Genomic DNA, 20,586 nt, shown 5'->3' with positions numbered 1-20,586 from the left:
CCAGCCTGGCATGATTGCAGTCCATGAGACTGCATCAGATGAGCTCCTGGATTAGCACACATGTGCAACATTTACATGTGCTGGGACAGAAAGTTTTGGATGGCTACCATAGCTTTTCTTTTTGAGTAGCCATATCTTTCCTTTTATTTTGTTTATATTTTGATCTTCTCCCTATTTTAAAGCATGGACAACTGTCCCCTTGTAGCAACCTCCTGGTCTCTCTTGAAAGTAAAAATCCAAATGCATGCTTCTCTCTCATGAAGGAAAAAAAGAAGTCAACAGAATACCATTCAAGCACTCGCTATCTCTTTCTCCATCTCTCAAGTGGGACCACCATGAGTCTGTTGTGGTTAAAAACTAGGCAAGACTGCATTTGGAACATATCTGATTTCAACAAATAGGCCCCATGTGCATGAGAAAAATAGATGTTTATATAAAACTGTTGGAACATATATGAGTTTGTAAATAGAAAACACCATTATTGCTCCTTTTTCATTGAGATGTTATGTGTTACTGAATGTATTTGATGTTTTATGAACATTGTAAAATATATGCATTTTTAATTGATTACAACTCAAAGCGTGTACAACTTATGCACTAGTGTTGGGGGGCACTGCTGCTGAGCCTTATATACAGATTCTCGATGAGTTTTCTGGGGATTGGGATTCCCTTAAGAGGAAAGTCACTTCAATAGTTCAACCTACCCTGTAGTCGGGCTTGTTTTTCAATGAGTTTTGTTGAAATATAAACATTGTACACTAGATGAATAAGTCAGATAGTGCAGTTGAATAGGGATTATAATTTAGTTGAATAATGGATTGGGCTTGGGCCTAACCTTCATGTTTTTGGCACAATACCCCATGTGGAAGGATATAAATAAATAAAGTATTATGGGTTAGGATTTTGCAACACACAAAACCTACACCCTCTCCACCTGCTCTCTCTCTCTCTCTCTCTCTCTCTCTCTCTCCCCTTCTTTCTTCCTTTTTATTTCCCTTCTTTTGATATCAGAACAAGGAGTTCTGATCAGCCATTAATGTTTCCTTCAATCTCTCTTACCTCCCTTTCAAAAGAAAAGCGAGAGTAGTTCTTCCTGTTTCTGCTGATCGCCATTTATGAAGTCACCGTTTCTCTTTAGAGGGCGAGTTGAGTTCTCACTTTATTTTATTTTATTTTATTTTATTTTTTAAAAGATGGAATAAGCACATTTAAAGATCTAAACCACAACCAGTTGGGTCGCTGAAATCAAATCCTGTTTGGATTGTTGAAATCAGATCCAATTGAGATCTTCAACCAATGGCTACTCTCAGTTGCTTTGGTGCTGGGATGTCTGTTTGATTGGCTTGCTGATTGCTGTGACCATTCAGATCAGTGGGTTATCTCTATCCGGTTCTTATCTGCCTCTGTTAAAGATTAGATCTCTCTGCTTGTGCCCACGCTGTCGATCAGTGTCTGCTCATAATCCTAACAGGTCGGATCATTATTTGTCTTGGCTGGGTCTTGGTGATCTCTCTCTCTCTCTCTCTCTCTCTCTCTCTCTCTCTCTCTCTCTGCAATCAGATATTGTGATTCTCGTCTGTGGATGATCTACACCCTTGATTTGTCATCTCTGAGAACGATTTGGTCTATCTAGGTACTCCATAAAGCAGTTCCAGATCTATTGTCTTAGATCTTCTAATTACAACTTTTTTCAATCATTGATCTCTGGTGGGGCACCCTGCGGCTGCAACCTTGCTGGCCTCCTCGCAGTTCACAATCATTGGCCCATTTCTCCAGTCAGGACTGATGCTAGTTTGGTCGTTTACTGGCGCATCTTGGCGGGCCATCTTGTGATAAAAAGTGGGCCATCATCGTGGACCCTCATCTATTGCTGACACCATGTCCAGCACTCCGCACCTGCAGAGCATCTCAAATCCTGTGTTTACTACAATGGTGGGCTACCCATTCTCTTGGATTTAATGTGTTGTTGCTGAAACACGTGCAGTGCTCTTTCTCTACCTGTTGTGGGATTACACTGAACATGTGCTGATGTTGCTGAGCTGCTGAGTTGCTGAAACACATGCTGATGTTGCTGGTTGAACACGTGCTGTGCTTCTCCACATGTTGTGGGATTATGTTGAACATGTGCTGATGTTGCTGGGTTGCTGAAACATGTGTTGATGCTGATGTTGCCGCCGCCACGTTGCAATGTTTGGAGACCATTAGTTTTTTGAATCGTGATTTGTGTTGCTACTTCTATTTCGCTGTGGGTTTATGATTGGTACTTCTATTTTGCTGCGGGCTTGTGATCGGTGCTTCTATTTTGCTATGTGCCTGTGATCGTCACTGTGGGACTGATTGTTTGCAGCAGATTGATTTGGCCCCTGCCCGGATCTGATCTTCATTGTGACCCATCTCTTGCTATTGCTGATATTAAGTGGACTGTTGAACACCTTTGTGTTTCAAGCAGACGAAGTGTGATTCTGAAAATTATACCTCTCCGTTGAGTAAACAAAAAAGGCAACGTTACACAAGAGCTCACCACTCTACAATTGATACTGAAGAATTTATGACTAGCAGAGATCTCGAGAAGCTTGTCTGACCAAACACAAATGGAGGGTCTCTTCATTCCCATACAACCTTTCTCTCCAATTCAGGTAATGCACTGGCTGCATTTTCTGGTTCTTCATCACCTTGGTTGATTGATTCATGGGCTATTGATCACGTGATAGGTAATCCATCTCTCTTTACCTCGGTTGATACATCCCACCAGTGCCCTCCTGTTTTCTTCGGATGGCTCACCATCCACTGTTATTGGGAAAGGAGTTATCATGCTTGCCACAAACATCTCCCTACCATCTGCTCTTTATGCCCCCAAATTCCCTCTCAACTTGCTTTCTGCGAGTCGATTAACTAAGAACCTCAATTGTTCTATAACCTTCTACTCTTCACATTGTGTTTTCAGACCTCAGAACGAAGGCGTCTGTTGGTAGGGGACGTGAGTTGGGCGGCCTCTACTACCTAGATCCAAAGGGATTTGGAGCAGCCTTCAGTGCGCGTAATGTCACACCTCTACAGTGGCACGCACAACATGGTCAACCCCTTCTTAGGTTCTCTTAGAAAATTTATTCTTGAGTTGTCACATGTTTACTTCATTAAACTATGAGGCATTTCAATTGGCAAAACATAGTCGCTCTAGTTATGTCCCAAGGGTTATCAATCGTTGCCATGCACCATTCTCTTTGATCCACTCTGATGTGTGGGGTCCCATTAAGATCCCCAGTGTGCTTCACCTTTATTGATGGATTTTCTCGTATGACGTGGGGTTTTTCTTACGTGATCATTTGGAGGTCTTTAGCATGTTTAAAACATTTCATGCTGAATTCAAGACTCAGTTTCAAATAGAAATCCAATGTCTACAAATTGACAATGCATTAGCTTGTCTCAACCATTTCATGAGTATTTAACCTCCGCCGCTATCACTTATCAAACTTCTTGTACCTACACGTCCCAACAAAACGGTGACCGAAAGAAAAAAACTGCCACCTTCTTAAGGTTATACGATCCTTGCTAGCCTTTATGAATGTTCCAAAACACTTCTGGAGCTTCACTGTACCTACCGCTTGTTAATTAATAGGTAGTCCTGCATTCTTCATGGCCAATCACCATTTTATCCTTTTTCCCAGCCAACCACTATTTTCCTTGTCTCTTTGTGTGTTTGGATGTATCGTACCTGTCTAGAAACATCATCTGTGTCCTAACAAACTTGACACTCGGGCAACCGGGGCAACCAAATGCATCTTTCTTGGCTAGTCTAGGACATAAAAGGGATACAAATGCTTTGATCCATCCACTAGCCGCCTTCACACTAGTGTAGATGCTTCTTTCTTCGAGAATATCCCTTATTATCTTGCATCCGCTGTTCATGTTGTCAGTGAAAAATCGATAATTTTGCCGATAATATTAGTGTTGCCAAGCTAGCATCACCAAAACCCCTCAGTTTCATATCTCTTCCAATTGTTGGTGATTTTTTCGTTTTCGCTATAAAAAGTGATAAATTTGCTATAAAGCTACCTACCCTTCCTCACTAGCTACACCCATTCTAGGATAAAAAGGCTGATGTTATTGGGAGTTTCAGGGAGTGCGTTAATAGAAAAAAAAAAGAAAAAAGAAAAATCTTTCAGATCTGTGTAAGGGATTGGTTTTCGGTACCCGTAGAAGAGGATTCAGAATTCAGAAATGAGCCAATCAATCGATCATGCACCGTTGTTCTGTAGGTACGAAAAAATCTCCAACTTCCTTATTTTTCTTCGAATAGATGATAGATTTGAAAAAGAATGGCAATTTCGGCGAAGATTTTGCATATATTTGTGGATATTTGGTAGATTTTTGAGAATATTTGAGGATTTAAACCCTCTTTCAGGTATCCCAAAATGGCTTCTGAATCCTCTTTTTACAGGGATGATGAGTGTGCAACGTGTGGTTATGACTCTACTCCACCTTCTCGCTGCTCTGTGGGCCCACTATGATTAACGTGTTTTATCCGCACCGTCCATATATTTTGAAAGATCATTTAAAGCCATTAGCCGAAAAATGAGTCAGATCCACATTTCAAGTGGACCACACCAAAGGAAACAATGGTGATGGAACGCTTACCATTGAAAACTTCTTCGAGCCCCCTATAATGTTTATTTGCCATCCAATCACTTGATTGGGTCACACAGATCTAGATGAAGGGAAAACATAAATATTAGCTTGATTGAAACTTTTGTGGCCCCCAAGAAGTTTTTAATGATGGCCATTCAATGACTCTAATTTCCTGTGGTGTGGTCCACCTCAAATTGGGATCTGCATCATTTTTTGGTCAATGCCCTAAAATGATCTTCCAAAATGAATGGGCGGTGTAGATATACAACTTATTTCACCTAGGTGGGCCCTACGATCAGGATCCCACCCAACTCACTGATCCGTCTTCACGCGGATTGCGTGCTGAATCCTTTGGGAGAAGTTTCCAGCCACAGGAAGCTAGGTGGGGCCCACCGTGATGTTTGTCATAAATCCACCCCGTCCATCCATTTTTCCAGATCATGTTAGGACATGGGCCCAAAAATGAGGTAAATCCAATACTCAAGTGGGCTGCGTATTGGATTTGCCTCATTTTTGGGCCCATGTCCTAACATGATTTGGAAAAATGAATGGACGGGGCGGATTTATCACAAACTTCACGGTGGGCCCCACTTAGCTTCCTGTGGCTGGAAACTCCTCCCAAAGGATTCAGTGGGCTGCACGGAGGGGCAAAAAAGTTTTGGATCTATCCCCTACTTTTATCGAACACTCATTCCTATCTATTTATAGAAAGATCTTCGTCAAATTCCGGGCTTTGCCTCTTTTTTTTTTTTTGTTTTTTTTTGTTCGAGGAATTCCTAATATCCAAGGCAACTTCCCACAAGCACCCCACCCCATATGACTATAAGGGAGGGAGCTGTTCGCCTTTTGAATCAAGTAGTAGGGGCTTCATAGCAACTTTCATTCTAAAGGAAACCGAAGAACCTTTAGTCAATAGGAGCCACTTTCTAGGTTTATGGATGAAGGAAGCTAAACTCCATCAAACTCCACAATCAATATCAACATCAACAAACGAGAGAGAGAGAGAGAGAGAGAGAGAGAGAGAGAGAGAGAGAGAGGTGGCTCTCCTAGGGTTTGAAGGGTTTTTGTCTTCAAGCTCAAGTTCTTACAGCTGGGGAGCGGTATGGAAAGCTCAAAATGGGAAGAAGTTCGTCCCAAAAAATTTAGGCGCAATCACTATACTATATTCACAGCCAACATCTCCTTTGATACATCCATATCAGACCTTCATAGTGTATTCGGGAGATTTGGGAGAATAGTAGATATATACCAACCATGGGACCACAAACTATGACGACCTAGAGGATTTGCTTTCATTCGATTCCGTTTGGAGCAAGATACCCTCTCAGCATTGGAATCCCTAAATGGACGAATGGTCGACGGGCAAGGTGTTTCGTAATGGTAACGATGGCCGTAACGGCCCCCACCGTTACCTTTATGATACGGGGCATAACGGTTGTTACGGTCCCGTAACGACCGTTACGGTCTCTCTTATTTATTTATTTATTGAAAACACCCCCCTGAAAAACCTGTATCTGCCCTGTAATGTTGATTAAAAAGTATGAAAAACCTTTATATGTCCCGAAATAGACCATTACGGGTCTATTATGGTCTTTATAGGGGATATAACGTGCCGTTAACGGCAATTATAGGTCAATTTTTTCCATAACGGCTGTTATGACTGTTACGACCCTGTAACGTGTAACGGTTGCCACCGTTACCTTTACGTAACGACCTTTATGGCCCTGTAACAGCCTTTACGGCACACCCTGTCGACGGGAGGACCCTAACAGTGGAAAAAGCTAGGAACAGAGCTCCACTCGACCCCTCTTCCTTCCCTCAAGAGATCACCAAGGATCTCCCTAACCCCCCTGCCCAACTTCAACATCGTCTCCCTCCTAGGAATCATCATCCTTCGGTCTAGGGCCATGATAAAAGGTTGTACTCAGAAGTAACCAAGATCGGGAACCTTCAGCACACAACAGGTGCTTGCTATAATTACCAAGTCAACCATTTAGCCAACACGGATTCGAAAGGCCTATCAGGTGTTCGACGGAATGACTCTATGAGTCTAGGTTCAGAAAGGGCCTCAGGCCGTGTTGCAGAAGACCAGTTATCTGGAAGATCTCCTCACATAGGTCCTACACCTCAAATCCCGATTGTCAAGGTAGGGGGTAAGGACGTTGTAGACAGAATTCAACAACTTAAGCTCGCTTTGGTTGCTCGAGTCGACTCCCTGGATATTCATCTCATCCATTTGGTGCAAAGTTTAAACAACTCCAGGTACGGTTCCTGGGCCATCGATGTTTCGCACCTCAACCGAGATCATTTCCTCCTTGTCACTGATCTCTTTCTACTCAGATATCTCTCTCCATGGCAGGATGGGCCTGGCTAAGGTGGAAGCTTGGACCCCTAATTTCGGGCTGGCACAGGAGGGCATCTGGATTCGGTTTTACGGAATCCCAGCGCACGCTTGGCTCGAATATGTTTTTCTAGCATTGGGCAACACTTTCGACAGAGTCATTGAAATCGATAGATGTTCGCTCCTTGGTCTGGTTCAAGTTGCTGCTAGAGTTAAGATCGCCATTTCCCCGGGGTTGGACCCCCACCGCACCAAGCAACCGATCATGGCAGGGAAGTCGTTTCTAGTGTGCCCACTCCTTAAGCTGTTAGATCATACGAATAATGCTGAAGAGATGAAGATGTACTCTAGTCATCCAACTCCAGTTTCCACGAGGCAATGGGTGGAACAAGCCTTCTACCACTCGGCCTCCCCCCTAGCTCAGGAACCTACCCCCCTATTGTCTCCGGCCCTCTCACTTCCGTTTCATCTCCTCAGGCCCCCTAGATTGATTCTTCTAGTGGATTGGATAATGTCAGGGCCCGTCTCTGAAGCCGAGAATGGAATGGCTTCTCCTGCGTCCCCAATCTCAGATATAATTCTTGCTCAGCTTCGTCTTACACCAAGATCAACCATTCATGATCAGACGCATATTATGGACCCAGTTCAACAGACCCCTTCAGTTGATCATCCCAACAAAATTCCATTGCCCTCCACAACTCACCAGACCCTAACTCTAGCGTGCTGCTTTCCCACTCCTCCTAGACCATCTACGAAGGCTCTCTTGGAAGGGCACAACCCTCTGAAGCTAGGAGACAACTTCGAGGAAGATGACGATGATTCCCAGGTGGCTACCTGGAGCTCTTACTCTCCCCCAGCTATTATCAGGAAAGATTCCATTGTAGGAGGAAAGATTGCAGTGGATCTTTCACATTATTTCATCCCGGCCACTATCTCCACTTCAGAAGTCTGTTCTGGATCACACGGATCTTCTCCAATATCCCCTAACTCGCTCAAGGAAGCTGATCAATTGATCAATCTTCACCCCTCGCCAGCCTCCAAGGATCCCAACCTATCCATTGTTCCCGACACAAATGAAGTCCAACCCTCACCTAATCCTTCCAACATCCTTCAAGGAGTTGATCCTACTCCTCCAGATCGTCAAATCCCTGCTATCTCTATCCAGAATCCTGAGAAGCTTCAGCCAAGCCAGTCGGGATTATTGCAGAAGACCCATCCTTCGGATTTTTGGTGTAAGGCCTCCTCATCCAAAGTAGAATTCGGCAACACGGATTGGTATGGTAGGCTTAGAAGCCTCAAGTGCCAGGGCCTGATATTATTTAAGTCCACCCATGGATAGTGTCCTCATATGGAATGCCCGTGGGGTGGGCAATTCTCCCACCATTCGTACTTTAAAAAGCATTTCCAGACAATACCACCTGGCCATTATTGCAATCCTTGAGCCCATGCTTTGGGATGAAAAACGAGTCAGAATTGGCTTAAAATTGGGTTTCCACTCCTACCCTAACGGAGCTCAAGGAGGCAAAATCTAGGTCTTTCATGCCCCTTTTCTTACAACAGATTGTGTGGACTCCAATCAAATGATCTCTCTTAGTGGAGACCAATGTTTTAAATATCGCTATCGCATAATGTATCGCACCCTTGGGATACGGATACATGTCAGTTATCGCATGGGATATATCGGTTGTATCGTGTAATGTATCGTTGTTGTTGGGAAACATGGGAACATTGGGAAATTGGTCGAATTTTTTAGGGAAACTTCAAGGATTGTTGAAAAAGACATCCATACATACACACTTAGAAATCAAAACATTAAAAAAAAAAAAAAAGTGCACATAATAGGGGTTTCCTTTGTATGGGCTCCTAAACTCCTCATACATGCACTGTCCAACTTAACTGATGCAAATATATTTAAAGTCTATTCATATAATTTATAAACGTAAGAAGACACTTATGGAAACACAAGCAATACATTCAAAAGCAAAAGAAGAATCACTAGATCATATTACATACATGTTTGATTTTTTTGTTTGGATACAAAGATTGCAAGCAACTGATTTGCGAGAAATTGAGAAATTTTGATTTTTCTCAATTTTCTGCAACTTGCCCCATCTCGCCCAAATCTCGAAATTGAAGCTCCAAATCCATGATTTTTCATGAAAAACATGAAGAGTCATAGACTCGTAACCATTTGACACCGATTTAACATGATTTATAGCAAAAAAAAAAGGATCGAAAATCTAAAATGCTCATTGGATCGAATAGGTGGAATATATCGGCACTGCTTGTGCATTTCGTATCGCATAAGTGGGATACAAGATATATCATGGGATATATCAGCCAATATCGTCGATATTTAAAACACTGGTGGAGACAGTTAGATTATCGTTTGTGTACGCCAAATGCTCTAGATTCATGAGAAGAGATCTCTGGGAGGAATTAGTGACCCAGGGCCTGGGAGTCTCCACACCGTGGGCTGTGTGGTGACTTCAATGCAGTCCTATCATCAGAAGAGAGACTCGGGGCAACCTCTTTTGATTCCATGAGTCCAGCTGAATTTGCAGAGGGTCTGGTTAGAGTGGGACTTCAAGATGCTCACTATTTCGGCAATAGATTTACTTGGTGCAGCAACCAAAGGGGCCAACCACGAGTCTGGGCAAGACTTGATAGAATTTGCTGCAATGATCGTTGGTTCCAGGCCTTTCCTGAATTCCAAGTTAAACATCTTCCTTGGCGAAATTTAGACCACGCCCCGTTACTCCTTGCTTTCCTAACCCCTCATCCAATAGCCCCCAAACCTTTCAAGTTCCAGTGTATGTGGACTACACACGAGGGGTATAAAGACATCGTTAACAGAGTTTGGGCCAGCCACTCTCCTGGTAATCCGATTCAAGCGCTGATCGACAAGCTGAAAAACATTAAAGGGGCACTCAAGACTTGGAACAAGGAGGTCTTTGGTGACCTCTTCAGGAACCTTAAATCTGCCGAAGAAGAATTACGCATTGCCGAAGATTCTACGCAGGGTTCTGCTGATCCTAACCACCTGCATAACCACTTCAGGCTAGAGATAAAATGGCCCATCTTGAACTCTGTGAAGAAATATTTTGGAAACAGAAATCCAGAACCCATTGGCTGAAGGAGGGGGACCGGAACACTAAGTTCTTTCGTGCCAGTGTTACAGCCAAGATCAGGAGGGCCAAGATTCAGGAAATTGAGCAGGAAGATGGTGTGGTTCTGTTTGATATTGGCGACATGAAGAATGCAGCCATTTCCTTCTTTCGAAATCTATTGTAGGAGGACCAGGAAGCTCATATGGGAGACCTCCTTCAGTCCATCCCCCATTTGGTGACGCAGGAGCAAAATCAGGACCTCCTATTGGAGCAGACGATGAACGAGGTGTGTGAGGCAGTCATGGCCCTTCCGTTGGATGGAGCCTCGGGTCCAAATGGCTTCTCTGGTGCCTTCTTCCAAGCGAGCTAGGAGACTGTGTGCCATGATATCCTGGAAGTGGCAAAATTTTTCTTAAAAGGAGGCAACCTTCCGAGGAGTCTCACCTCAACCTTCCTTTATCTAATCCCCAAGATAAGCTTACCCAAATTTTTTTCTGATTTTAGACCGATCAGTTTGTGTAACTGTTTGTATAAAATCTTCTCTAAAATCATTGCGGTGAGATTGGGGAGGATTCTTCCCAACATCATCTCACTCGAACAAGGTGCTTGTGTAGGGGAGATCTATAGTGGATAATTGTGCCCTGGCCCAGGAGATCTTTCGTGATATAAATAGAAAAACTCGTGGAGGGAACATCCTACTGAAACTGGATATGGAAAAAGCCTATGATAGGCTCAACTGGTCCTTTTTGAAGGAGGTTCTATCAAAGTTCTGATTTGGTAGTGATTGGATAGCCTTGGTGGAGAGATGTTGGTCCAACTCATGGTTCTCTATAATCATCAACGGAGAATTGGCGGGCTTCTTTTAGTCAACAAGAGGTCTTTGCTAGGGAGATCCTATGTCGCTGGGCCTCTTCATTCTTGCCGCGGAAGTTCTAAGTAAGGGCTTCGACCAGATCATGGTGAGAGGTTTCGCTCAACCCTTCAAAACCTCCAAGAATTGCCCCCTGGTATCGCATCTCCTTGTTGCTAATGATACCATCCTTTTCGCCAATGGTAGTCGAAGATCTCTCACAATTATCTCCACTTTCCTAAAAGAGTATGAGATTGGCTGGGTTAGAAAATCAATTGCATGGAAAGCTTCTTCATTCCCCCATCGACCCAATCAGAAGCCCGCAACAGAGCTGCAACTAGCATTCTCGGTTTTAGGAAAGTGGAGGCTCCATTTTCGTATCTGGGAGTGCCCATCTTCAAAGGCAGACCAAAGAAGATTTACTTCACCAGCCTGATTGAAAGAATTTAGAGACGAATTGACGGTTGGAAGAGCAGGATTCTCTCCCAAGCGGGTAGGCTCACTTTGGTGAACCACATCCTATCCAGCATGCTCATTCACATGCTAGTAGCTTTAGTTGTCCCTGTGACCATCCTGAATATCCTACAAGGCTCGTTTTCTAACTTCTTCTGGGGGTAAGAAGGAAATAAGAAAACTGGGCTTCTTGGAAGAATATGGCTCTTCCAAAATTTGAAGGTGGGCTGGGTCTGAGAAGCCTGAAATCAGTGATGGAAGCTTTCAAAATGAAGTTCGCCTGGTCGATCAGTAATAGGGGTTCGGATAACTGCTGGAGAAAATTCGTGAAGGAAAAGTATGCAGCGGATATTCAGACGGAGGTGGCCTGAGCCGTCATAGATCAACTTCACCTCTCTGGAAGCGCATCTGTAAGTTGATCCCTAAAGTGGCAGATAACTCCTGCTGGATTGTGGGCTGGGGAAATCTTGAATTTTGGGACAGAAACTGGTCGTGTATGGGTTGTTTGCACAATTTCAGATAGGGGCCATTGAGTGAGGCCCTTCAGAACTTGAAGGTGAAGGATGTGATCAGTCCTTTGGGTTGGAATTCAACTTTTGTAGTGGCAAACTTCCTACCACAAAAGATTATAGATCACATTGCAGCAGAGGGGATCTGCACGTCCTCCAATGAAGACACTTGAATCTGTCAGGGCTCTAACAGTGGGAAATTCTTAGTGGGCCAGGCGTGGCATTCTATCAGACCAAGGGCTGAGGAAAGACAATGGGCTAAGTGGGTTTGGCATGCCAAACTTCCCCTAAAGATGTCCCTTCTCACCTGGAAGATTCTGCGTAAGGCGATCCAGTGGACAACTGCATCCAAAGGAAAGGGGTCCATCTCTGCTCAAGATGTCACTGTTGCCCCCCTCTCGAAGTCCCAGACTGTGAATCAATTGATCATTTATTCTTCCTCGGCGGCACGGCCTCTCAAGTGTGGGATCATTTCGGCATCATTTTTAACATGTGCCACATCTCTAGGTCCCCTCCCGCAGTCAGAGCCATCCAATGGTGGGCCTCCTCTCCCACCTCTAAACCTATCCTTCTCCTCAAAGGGCTCATCCCTGTATCTTCTGGGAGCTCTGGTTGGCTAGGAACAGAGCTATATTTGACAACCAGGAGATGCGGGCTTCCGATGTCATTGCCAACATTATTCGCTGGATTCACCTTATGGGCACCGCCCTCCCTAGGCCCAAGTGTTTCAAGCTTCCTTTTCGTCTCTCTCTCAGCATGCTAGGAGTCAGCCCCCTGCCTCTCAATCAGCCTACTCCCGTGATAGTGAAATGGAAGAGGCCTAGATCGGATTGGATCAAGATCGATGTAGACGGTTCGGTGAGGGGTAACCCGGGCCAGTCGGGTGGGGGAGGTGTGGGAAGAAACCATCATGGGAAATTCCTTTTCGCCTTTGCCATCGGGTATGGACTAGGATCTAACTTCAAGGCGGAGATGAGTGTGGTTGTAGATGGGATCTCTTAGGCAATTCGGTTGGGTTTTTCGAAGCTGGAGGTGGCGAACTATTCTAGCTCAGTGGTGTCTGCCTTGTCCGGACTTTCCACGGATCCCCGGTCCACGTGGTACTGGAGAAGAAGGATCGAAGCCTTGAGAAGAGGAGTGGAGTCTCAATTTCTCGTCCCTTGAGAGGCAAACGCAGTAGCTGACGGGCTGGCTAGATTGGCCAACCTGGACTAGTCCTCTTCCTTTTTCAACTGACTTGATGCTCTCCTAGCCACCTCTAGAGGACAGATCTTCCTCGACAAGGTCAGTTTGGGCTACATTCAGGATGTCTAATCTTTGTTTTTCCTTTCTACATGATAGGGGGGCCAGCCCCTTTTGTTTTCTGGCCCTTGCGAACCCATACGTGTATAGCTTCGGCTTTGTTCATCAATGAATACAATCAATCCTTTAAAAAAAAAAAAAAAAAAGTGGGCTGCACGACGGGAAACTATGGGTAGGGAAATGCTTACCATTGAAACCTCCCTAGGGTCCACTGTGATGTTTATATGTCATACATACCGTTCATAAGGCCGTTCCTAGTGGGATAAACTGAAAGTACAAAAAGTATAACCTGGTTCAAAACTTTGTGGCCCCACGAATGTTTCAATGATGGGGGTTCAATTCTCGCTGTTTCCTGTCATGCGGTCCACTTCAATTATGAAAAAAACTAATGGAAGGAGTAGATTTCTCACGGACATTTCTGTGTGCCCCACCTAGGTTCCCCAGGAATCCTGGGAAGACTTTGGTAGGCAATTTGTGTCCGATTTTAGGGCACGGATTGGGTACTACCGCCACTAGTGCCTATCTAGACACGAATAGTCCTGTTAGGGCTCTGTGGGGCCTGTTGTGATACGTGTGTTTTATCTAAGCCGTCTATCCATTTTGAAAGATCATTTTATGGGATGAGCCCAAAAAAGAGGTAGATTAAAGTCTCGAGTGGACCACACCACGGGAAGTAGTCGTGACAATGACCCTACTGTTGAAACTTTTCTAAGGCCCACTGTGATGCTTCTTTGCCATCCAACCTGTTCATAAGGTCACATAGACCTAGATGAATGGAAAACATAAATATCAGCTTGATCCAAAACTTGTGGCCCCAAAGAGGTTTTTAGCAGTTGGCATTTAATCCTCATTGTTTCCTGTAGCGTGGTCCACTTTGGCATTCGATCTACCTCATTTTTGGTCTCATCACATAAAATGATTTTTCAAAATAGATGGACAGCGTGGATAAAACACACACATCATGGTGGGCCCTACGGTGCCCCTGACATGACTGTCTGTCTCTAGCTAGGTCCTAGCGGGGGTAGTACCAATTTCCCGCTCTGATTTTGGGGGGCGTGACTTCAGTTGATCCACCAACGTAGGTGTATCTTGAATGTGGGGCCCACCTTGATCTATATTACTTGCATCCATGCCATCCATCCGTTTTGAAACCTCATTTTATGGTATGATACATCACGGTGGGCCCCACACTCAGGGATCCACCTATGGGAGCTGAGTAGTTGCGGACCCAGCCTCACCCAATACGGTGTGACCTGTACTGTAGGGCCCACCTTGATGTATGAATTGTACATCCACACTGTCTGTCCATTTTGACAAATCCATTTAGGGCATGAGCCAAAAAATAAAGCAAATCCAAATCTCAAGTGGACTATACTGGAAACAGTGGCGGTTGAACGCTTCACCATGAAAAACTTCATAGGGTCCACCGTAACATTTATGTAATGCTTATTTGCTATCCAACTTCTTTATGAGGTCACAAAGACCTGGATGAAGGGACCATACAAATACCAACTTTATGCAAAAACTTTTGTGGGCCACAAGGTCTTTAATGGTCAATCATCACTGTTTCCCATTGGTTCATCCGATAGTCCCAATTTGTATTGGTTATGGACCAAAAGCCACCTTGATCAAAAATTGTACTTCATAAAATTTTCCTATTAAATGTGGGCCATTGGACAATGAGGAAGAAAAAAGAAAATCATGACTGTTGCTTTTCATTTCATTTGTCTATCTTAGCATTTGTAATGCATTCTTTTTGTAATTATTTTATTCCTAAACATGCAAATATGTTTATTTAGGCATGTCCTACAGTTTCACTGAAAAATTTCACCATTTCCCCCATGTTTCTCCCTTTTCCCCCCACATTTCTGGTTATTGGCAATATTATTGGCAATAACGATATAATATCTTTATCTCTGGCCAGTGAAACTTGTAGCAATACCGACAACTCGAACATTGCTTGCATCAACTCATGAGCGGGAGTGATCTAGTGAACTCCTTTCAATTCCAAGACCACTGTGGTGCCTGACCTCCCCAACAATTTCTCTTGCCTCAATGCTTCAAGGTGATAGGGAAGACTTGCTTAACTCATGTACTCTATGGACATCCTCTTCTGTTGAGGTTCCTCCTTTACCCACAACTCAGTTTAATATTGATTTGTGAATCACCCTCCGAAAAGGTATGCACTTTTGTACCTTAAATCTTGTGTCCAACTCTGTGTCTTACCATCATCTTACTCCATCTTCCAAAGCCTTTTCTTTACCCCTGTCGTGAGGTGGTTCCTACCTCATACCATGATGTGCTAGCACATCTTGGATGGCAAAAAGCTGTGGAAGAAGAGATGTCCACAATGCATCGAACTAGAATATGGACATCGGTCTCTCTACCTCTTGGAAAGCGAGCAGTTGGTTGCAAATGGGTATACACCATAAAATACCTAGCCGATAGCTCCATCGAATGCTTAAAAAGTATGCTTGGTTGCTAAGGGCTACATTCAAACGGCTGGGCTGGATTATGAGGAAACATTTCTCCTGTTGCTAAACTTAAGTCTGTCCGAGTTTTGCTTTCTATGGTAGAAAATAGGTCTTAGCCGCTTTATCAATTAGGCGTAAAAAATGCCTTCCGCAACGGTGATCTGACTAAGGAAGTATACATGGAGCAACCTCCTAGGTTTGTTGCTCAAGAAGAAAAAAGGAAAAAGTGTGTAAGCTAAAAAAATTATTCTATGGACTTAACCGGTCTCCAAGAGCATGGTTCGAGAAGTTCGGTCACATATATCTTTGGGATTCCATAGGCATCATGTGGATCATTCTGTATTTGTAAAATGGACAACCAGAGAGATGGTGGTTTTATTGGTCTATATTGATGACATAATTATCATTGGTGATGACAAAGATGGCATATCAGAAGTCAAGAACCATGTTAAAGAAAATTTTCAGATGAAATATCTTGGTCTTCTTAAGTACTTTCTGGGAATTGAGGTTAGAGCTGGGCAGAAATGGACTGATCCGACCCGACCCGACCCGATCCGATCCAAACCGATTCGAACTGAAGGCCAGGATCGGGTCGAATCGGGTTGGCCCAGTCAAATCCGACCATAAATCAGATCGGGTTCGGATTAATAGTCAACTCGAACCGATCCGATCTGGAATCCAATCCGAATGGATCCGATTCGATTCGATTCGATCCGCACATTTTTTATTCAATACTATTCCTTGTAATGTTGTCCACTTGAGATTGGGTTATACCTCCTTTTTTTTAAATACTATAAAATAATCTAGAAAAATAGATGGACGGCATGGATGAAATAAATACATCATGGTGGGGTCCACAGAGCACCGACTACCCACCATTGGCCGTTGGCAGGGGGAGTACCCAATCTGTCTTCTCACCCACATAGAGCCACGAGTTCTGAGACTTTGACGGACGTGGATTTCAAGTGAAAGCCTTTCATTCTTGCGTGGGATGCAAGGTGGGTCCCACCGTGATGTTTGTGATAAATCCACACCGTCCATCGGTTTCGGGAGCTCATTTTAGGACATGCTGCCAAAAATGAATTGTATCCAAAAGTCAAGTGGCCCTTATGAGATTTAATAACCACCTTCGTCATTTTTTCCTCTCGTCCGGCACACTCAAGCTTTGGATCCACTTATTTTTTAGTATCATGTCCTAAAATGAGCTCTCACAACTGATGAACAATGTGGATTTCTTACAAATATCACTATGGGCCCACATAGCATCCCAATGTAGAAATCTCGTCCCAATAAAAGAATTCATACGCCGGATTGACGGGTGTACCACAATCCACGCACCAGGCGAGACATTAGCAAGTTCTGTGGGTCCCATCACGAGATATGTGTTATATCTAAACTATCCATCCATTCAGAGTGCTTGTCGTAAGGCTTGATCTAAAAAGTAAGACAAATCTAAAGATCAAGTGGACCACACTGCAAAAAGCAGTGGGGGTTGAACGTCTACCATTGAAACTCTTTTAGGGCCAAAAAGATTCGATCCGAACCATACCTAACCCGATCTGACTCGATTTTTCTGACCGAGTCGGACTCGATTCGGGTCAGGCTAGTAGCTCAACGGATCGGATCGAGTCAGAGACTCGGACTCGGTCCCGGATCGGATTGAGTTCGGGTTGGGGAGCTGAAATTTCGGACCGAGTCGAGTTGGGCCCAATCCGGTCCGACTCAACTCGATGCCCACCTCTAATTGAGGTAGCCTGGTCTGTAACTGGAATAAACCTGTCTTGGAGGAAATATATATTGGGCTTGTTGGAAGAAACAAGATTATTGGAAAGTTAATCTTGTGATCCCCAAATAAAGAAAATGTCTGATGAAGGGAAACTATTTTTAGATCCAAAAGGTACATATGACTAATCGGTAAACTTATATATTTGATTGTCACTCACCCCATCATTTCATTTGTTGGAGTTGTGAGTCGATTTATGCATCAATTGAAAGTTCAATATTGAGATGTTGTCGTATGTAACCTTTGATATCTGAAAAAATGCTCCAGGTCGAGTCCTTTGTTTAGATCAAATGGACATCTCAAAGTAGAATCCTAGGTAGATGCTGATCAGATAGGAAATCCACATCAGGATATTACCTTCATCGGAGAAAATCTGGTCACGTGGAGAAGGAAGAAGCTGATTGTGGTTGCCAGATCAAGTGCAGAAGCTGAGTATCGTGCTATGGGTCATGCCGTTTGCGAACTTCTATAGGTACAATCGCTCCTCTAGGAATAGTCTCTCCTCTAGGAACTTGAAATCTTCAAAGAAGAACCTATGACTCTCTATTGTGACAATCAAGCAGCGTCTCACATTGCCAACAATCTAGTCTTCCATGAGCATACAAAGCACATAGAAGTGGATTGTCATTTTATTAGAGAAAAGGTAGTCTCCAAGGAAATTGTTACAAAACATGTTCCACCAAGAGAGCAATTAGCAGATATTTCTACCAAAGCTTTGGGGCACTTACAAGGGTTGAGCATTTGTAACAAGTTGGGGCATGATTGATATATATGTTCCATCTTGAGGGGGAATGTTGAAATATAAACATGACACCCTAGATGAATAAGTCAGGTAGTGCAGTTGAATAGGGAATAGAATTTAGTTGAATAATGGATTGGGCTTGGGCATAACCTTCATGTTTGAGGCACAAGACCCCCCCACCCCTACACGTATTGTAAACAGTGTGGAAGGATATAAATAAAGTATTATGGGTTACGGTTTTTCAACACATAAAACCTACACCTACACCTTTACCTACACGTTCTCTCTCTCTCTCTCTCTCCCTCTCTCTCTCTCTCTCTCTCTCTCTCTCTCTCTCTCCTCTTCTTGTTTGTTTTCTTTTGAGTTTCTAGGGATTGGGATTGCTTTAAGGGTAAACGTCACTTCAGTGGTTCAACCTCCCCCACACTCGAGCCCATTTTCTCAAGGAGTTCTCTAGGCATTGGGATTGCTTTAAGGGGAAATATCACTTCAATGGTTTAACCTACTCTCTACTTGGGCTTGTTTCACCCTTGATCGACTCCCTACTCGAGACTCTTTCATCCTAAGGGACCTAATTCCAGCATGGAGCCCCTGATCTTGGGTCACCCTTCTTGCCTTGTAGACCTCCTAATTGCCTCTTGACTATGTGTTCACCGTGATAAGCTATTCCTTAGTCCATTTGTTAAGACTGTTAATCTTGGATGTTCTTGACAATGTCCCCGCCTTTAGTGCTCATTGTTATCTACCATCTTAGAGGTCCGTGTCCCGAAGACCCTTGATGTCATGGATATTTGTCGTTACCAACCTTAGTCGCCGCTTGCCTTATCCAGGCAGGCACCCACGTCCACGACACCTTATATCTTTCCTTTCACTTAGACCATGTTGATGTTCACAGAGGGTCGTTGACTCAACCACATGGTCTGGGCTCCCCCTTGTCATGGCAATTTGGACTACATTGAGATTGAGGGATTGGTGGGTTTGTTAGATCATTTGCAGCGCCAACCCCCTCCATATCTAACAGGGATGGTTCAATCTGGAGACTAAAAAGGTCAGGTAGATGCTTCGTTAGATATTTCTATTTGGCTATTCACTCTCATAGGCCAAGGGAATCTTGTGAGCCAACAGATTTCATGGTCATACTCATACCATGGCAAGGTGTTCCATATCCATTATGATACGCCCATAAAGGCCAATACGTATAGGTAACGACCATGATCGTTACGCGATACAGGGGTGAAACGGGGCAGTTGGTTTTTTGGGACCGTATCAGCCGTTATGGTGGCCGTAAGGGTCGTTACGGTGCATACCGACTGTTACCCCCATAATGGTCGAAAAACGACAACTTTTTTTCTATTTTAATTTATTTTCTCCTCATTTTAACCACTCTTACTATAGTTTTTAAGATTAAAACAATAGATTGAAGTGATTTGAGCGAATAAAAGCTCCAATGGCCTTTTTTTTTTTTCAAAAATTTGAAAAAGTAATATTTATATATTTTTTCTGATTTCTAGTTCTAATGCTTGATTGTGATGTCTAAACATTAGAGACATATAATAATGTTCACAAATTCACTAAACAGCCCGATCCAACAATATCACCAAAGAGTGGACCATTACACTACCATAAACTTGTTAAAAATTAAATTAAATAATGAATACATATTTGGAATATTTACATTATTCTGGATTTTCTAGATATTTTTGCATAATTTTTTAGGCAAAAGAAATTTTCAATCGTTACGGGGTTTGTAAAGGTCGTTATACCCCCGTATCGGGTGTTACAACCAATACCTGTATCAAGCGTTACAGCCGATACCCGTATCGATAATGGTGGTGACCGTTACGACCACCATTACTGATACAGAATACCTTGTACCATGGCCTTAGGTTGGTCATACCATTGTCACAATTACATGCATTTTATGTTGTTCAAATGCCGATCGGTAGATCATTTACTCGTACACTCTACCCTTTTGCTAGGGCTATTTGGTGGAGTTTTTGTAACATGTGGCGTGCAGTAGGACGTGTTATGTAGGACAACGAACCACTTGCTCTAAAAGCTTGAACTGATAGAGCGTGACGAATCAATCCCTACATCTCATAGCCCAGGCCCCACATCTCATGTGTTAGGTTCTCGGCCAAAGGCCACCCCACTCGAGCTCGGTGTGAAAATGCCCTTGCATTAATCACCCCTGGTGAGGTGTCTCGAACATGAGACCTCCCGCTCTAATACCATTTTGATGCAGGACAACTAACCAGTTGCTCTAAAAGCTTGAATTGATAGAGAATAGTGAATTAATCCCTTTATTTCATAGCCTAGGCCCCACATCCCATGGGTCAGGTCCTCAGCCGGACCCCCCTCGAGGGCCCCACATCACATGGGTTCCACCTCACATG

At 43.6% G+C, this 20,586-nt stretch overlaps 1 protein-coding gene across 1 annotated transcript in view; it reads left to right on the top strand.

Moving 5' to 3' along the window:
- LOC131233007 (aminopeptidase M1-like) overlaps positions 1-20,586 on the top strand; it is a 54,522-nt gene that overhangs the window by 30,977 nt on the left and 2,959 nt on the right. The gene's annotated exons all lie outside the window — the stretch shown is intronic.

This window comes from Magnolia sinica, chromosome 18 (genome assembly GCF_029962835.1).
Source record: "Magnolia sinica isolate HGM2019 chromosome 18, MsV1, whole genome shotgun sequence".
Taxonomy (NCBI): Eukaryota; Viridiplantae; Streptophyta; class Magnoliopsida; order Magnoliales; family Magnoliaceae; genus Magnolia; species Magnolia sinica.
The sequence above is the reverse complement of the archived record's forward strand: the minus strand, read 5'-3'. Positions and strand labels throughout refer to the sequence as shown.